The sequence below is a fragment of the Myotis brandtii genome, unplaced genomic scaffold (assembly GCF_000412655.1).
Source record: "Myotis brandtii unplaced genomic scaffold, ASM41265v1 scaffold394, whole genome shotgun sequence".
NCBI lineage: Eukaryota > Metazoa > Chordata > Mammalia > Chiroptera > Vespertilionidae > Myotis > Myotis brandtii.
Genome location: NW_005365111.1, coordinates 1,061,963 through 1,066,908, shown reverse-complemented (window position 1 = coordinate 1,066,908; position 4,946 = coordinate 1,061,963). Strand labels below are relative to the sequence as shown.

At 44.9% G+C, this 4,946-nt stretch overlaps 1 pseudogene; it reads right to left on the bottom strand.

Annotated features, from left to right (window-relative positions):
- Nucleotides 1-2,855: 2,855 nt before the first annotated feature.
- On the bottom strand, nt 2,856-4,700 carry LOC102251731 (annotated as a pseudogene).
- Nucleotides 4,701-4,946: the final 246 nt, after the last annotated feature.

Below are 4,946 nucleotides of genomic sequence, written 5' to 3'. Positions count from 1 at the left end.
TGCGATTGGAATGGATTAAAGAAAAGGACATTCATAATGAAGGAAACAACAAAAATAAAGGCACAGACCTTAGGTACTGCAGACTATTAATGGACAAGCAGCAATTCAGTTTTGATGAAGCTTAGGGTATGTGAAAGAAATGTTTAAGTTCACACACATATAATGTTATATATAGCTACTCAAAGAGAAAGTTGAAATTTAGCAGGGAGATAAAAGAAAAAGCAAATGTTTGTATATCAATAAATCTATCTATCTCTATATATCTAGATATATAGACAAGAAATATGTGATCCTGGCAATTTCTACCTGCCCTATATATTTTGTTAATTTACCAAATTACTGGCATCTATTAGGCTCCCCTCCCAAGAATGCTTGATAGACCTTAAATATGCTCTATCAGCTGATTTTATCTCTAAACATTTTCAAGAACCTTCTTATGTGTGTTTTCTTAACACTCTGTAATGCTGCCTGTGATTTATTCCATGTTCAGAACGGTTAAATACGCCCCCTCCTCCAAGCCAAGTATTAAACAAGCTGGACTGTCTCATGTTATCCCAGCGTGGACCTCTTGGTTTAGCTATTTCATCTCAGTTATTTCCACTTGGAGCATATTTACATGACCAAATTCCATTTTCTCATTTCCTTCTATTACATTTATGCCATGATTTTTTCTTGTCACTATTACAATTTTCTTAGTACAGCTGTATTATCTGAAATTTAGTAATTTGTGAATATCCCTGACAAAAAAAAAGGCCCCCTCTTATTCACTGATTATTTCTTGGCTGAAAGGCTAAAGCAGATAATATAGTTAGTGAGGAGTTGCATCAGCTTTTTAAGACATTTGCTTTTTTTTCGTCCATGCCAGCGGAGCAGGGTCCACCAGCATGTGCAAATGAGAAATATTACACTGATGAATATTTGTCAAGGGCAGAAAGGGAATTTCGGTTTTCTTAGTTTTTAAATAGAGCTTGGTGATTTCTTTTTCAGTTGCCTTTCAAGCAGGTCAGGTGGTACTTGTGGGGCACTTTTTGCTTTCAGCACTTGTGTAACCCAGACATGGTGCAATACAGTTGCTGTGTTACATCAGGGTAACTGTAGTACATACAGTACATAGCAAATAAAGACTTAAAAAAATTCCATGAGAGACATTTCTTGCAAGTTGCACAAGAACTGTTTAATTATGACTCTGGATAGTGTAGATGGAGGATAATTTTAGTTTTCATTTTATACTTTTCTGTAGCATTTGCATTATTTTTAAAAACATAAGCCTATATTTCTTCTTAAAAACAGCTTTATTGAGTTATAATTCATACACTAAAACTACACTTGTTTTTTTGTATAAGATTTGATGAATTTAGAAATATGCAAATACCTGTAATACCTTTATTACAATCAAGATAATAGATATATCCAACACCTCCCAGAGTTTCCTTGTGTTGTGAGTGTGTGTGTGTGTGTGTGTGTGTGTGTGTGTGTGTTAAGAACACTTAACATGAGAGCATACATTTCTTTTATTAAATAAAAGAGTTTTGTCGCCTGGCCATAGCCTAATGTTCAAGTTTCTCAATTTGGTATTTAAAACCCTCTAGGATGCCATTCTATGCTATTTCTCCAGCAGTACTTTCCTTTTCTTTTACCTATGTCCGACTAGCTGTGTGAGTCTCTACATAGAGTCTGGCACAAGCTAGCTGGGGCTGAGCATTGTTGAAGCAATAGGATCTGGTGACTCAATTCAAGCATGGTCCCCAATCTCACCACCTCCAGACCCAACATTTTGCTGATAGTATCCCTCAGCAGCTGAAGGAAGTCAGAGTTTCTGGGCAGCAGGTAGGCCTAGTGCAATGTATCTGACCCTGAGGCCTTTTGTTCCTGACTGTATGCCATACCACAGGCCATCTGGAAGTCAAGGCAGAAGGATACAGAGGGGGGCAGCTGTCCTCTATTCAGAGACTCAAAGGGCAAGAAAGCAATCTATATCATGCCAAGCAAGAGGTAGTGAGTAGGCTGGCCTGTTCCCATGTGGGAGGCACACTTTCCCCCAAAAGCTCCAAATACCTGCTTCTGAAGAAGGGGAAACATTGGTTCTCTTCCATTTTCTTTTCTGTCTTTAGTTTGGGCTACTTTGAGGGTAAGTTCTATTTCTAATGCCCTGCTGAAATGTCCATAGGACACAGCCTGCTACCACCAGGGACAAGCATATACTTATCATCTAGTGGCCATTCCATGCTGATGCTGCCATGGAAGGCAGCACACCAACTCCTTTCTCTGTGCCCAGGCCCATTTGGGATCACTGGATTTTGCCCACCTCCCTGGAGGTAAGAATAGGATCCTGCCAGCAGGGGGAGCACAGAGCAGCATGGCAGGTGTGGGGGTGGGAGAGCTGAGGCCTCTGGGGGTGGTGAGGACCTGGTCCTTGAGGAGAGACCCCAAGTCTCTTTAGAGACCTCCTCCCTTGTGGCATCAGGGGATACCAGCATGAGGGGGGAAACCCACTAAAGCCTTGGGTCTGTGTACCCAGGGGAATAGTGCAGAGTTTGTGGCCACATCCCACCCAATAGTACATTTCAAGTCACACAGGTACATAAAAACAGGTCATTTTAAGGAACCAAAGGAGGAGAGCCCATCACAGCAGCAACTCAACTCCTGGCAGCAATGCCCAGGGCCCCTGCTCAATACCAAAGCTCTAAGCACTGTGGTCAGGATATGGAGAATGACTAGACCTTGAGAGCCCACTTGTCTCAGGACAACCTCCTTGGGTTTCAAAGCAGAGATGACAACATCCTCCAGGCTCATTGGTTCCCCTACTGCTCCACAGAACCGAACTGGTCCACCTCACCCACCTCCATGCTCAGCTGCTCCCCCAGGGTGAAGGTCAGCCTCTACTGAAACTTTGTCTTTACCTTCAGTAGATTAGCCAGCAGCATGACCTGGGTGATGGCTGTAGGTACTGGAAGGGGCTAAATGGAGGGAGTTTTGTCCCATAGGGTGGCGACAACTTCACTGTCATTGATGTGTGACCTGCAGCATGATGCTGTTGATAGGCACGGGATCCATATTCAGCATGGACACAACCACCACCAGCACATCAGCCTTTCCTGACTGACATATCTTGGCAAAGTGAAAGAGGATGTGGAAGCAGTTTTTATGATAGGCTGTAACAGAAAGGGCATTGCTAGGCTTGACAGATTCCAGGGAGACATGGACACTGCCCAAAGAAAGCTCAGGCCCCTTCATGGGGCTCCCTTGGGACAGGAAGACAGGTAGTTGGAAGAGAGGACTGTGAGGACCCATGAGAATGGCAGGAAAAGCCTAGCTGAGATGCTGGTGGGGATCAGATGAGAGGTGGTGGCCCTGGGTAAGAAGCTGGAGGACATGGGTTTCACCAGGCCTGAGGTCGCTTTGGCTTCTTCTAGAAGCTAATCAAGGGCATCCAGCTGGTGTAGGGTGCTGTCACCCAAAGATGAGCCATGGTATCCAGGGGCTGTGGGCTCAGTCTTTGGGGCCAAAGCTGAGATCAGTGCAGTGGGGAACAAAAAGCCTGCTTTTGGAGCAGAAATACTGGCTGGGACCACAGGAACTGGGAAGGTGGGTGGCAGTAAAGCTTGGGAGTTGCCTGTGGGGGTTGCTAAGGGCTGGAGGACAGGCCTGTCTAAGGGGCTACAGACAGCAGTCCCAGGTTTAGAGCTGAAGAAGTCCAGGTTTGACTCTTCATTCTGGAATAGGGACCACTGGCTGTTTCCAGCTGACTCTTTGGGAGGAGCCCTAGGGGCTGGGTCAGTGAGGCTCAAGCAGAGCAGCTCCTCATCCAGCAAACAGAGGGTTTGCTTGTGTTGTTAGGCCCTGAGGGCAGGGGGCTTGGCCTGGCTGGACTAGTGGCTGTACCCAGGTCCTGAGGTCTAGGGAAGTGGAGGGAGAAAGGAATGCCCGAGGAAGCCGGGCTGGAGGCTGGGACCACACTGGAGATGAGCTGTGTGCTGTAGCTAACTCCACAAGATCAATGAGTGTACCTTGGTTACTGGAGTGGTAGTTTCCTTCACAGTCAGACATTCTGAGGTGGCCACCTCACCATTGATGACCTGCCCTTCAACGATTGTTTTATCTGAGTTTGTGACCTGCTTGTCACTGACTCCCAGGATGTCCCCCAAACTATCGTCCTCTATCTCCCTGGCTAGTTTGAATACATCCGCCTCTTATTCTCACACTGATCAAATAGCTCCTTCATGTGCTTTTTATCTGCCTCTGATGAATCCTCTTTGCTGTAATGAAGTAGTATTTCACTGAGCAGCCTCACATTGTTATTAACCTCCTATATAGTTTGCAAATGCTTGTTCATCTTCTGGATGTGCACCTCATCTTTCTTCACCATGGACTTGATGAGCTTATTAGCCTCTTGCAGGTCAACTGGGTTTTTGTTTTTCAAAAACTTGGCTAAAAGCTTGGATTTATCCTTATCATCAAAAAGGGGGTGTTTTTGGAAATGATGGTGGAGAGGGGATCAGTGAATCAGACTGCACTATGCCCTGTATCTGAAACATGTGGTAGGCATCCTTGATCTTCATTTCTTCTGGCAGGGCCAATGTCCAGCTATAAAGTAGCTCGGTAACCTTGGTATTCACTTTCTCAGACACCCTGTCCCTCAGGTACTTTGAAGAGACAACTTTGATAAACACATTAAAAAACCTGGAACTTTCCCATTTCATTATGAAATCTCTTCCCACAGTTCTTCATACATGACTCCAGAACCATTGGTGCCTGAACTGCCTCGCATTCCTGCAGAGACTAGATTTTGTGGGCTAGCAGTAGGACAGCTATCGGTGGCTCTTCAAACCCTTTTGTTGGTCTGATCACAGAGGCCAATTATGTTTTCCCAGTCCTCCTGATGGTTGCAAGAATTAGTGGTTTTAGATCCAGAGACAGAGAAGCATCAATCAGATTGTCAAACCTCA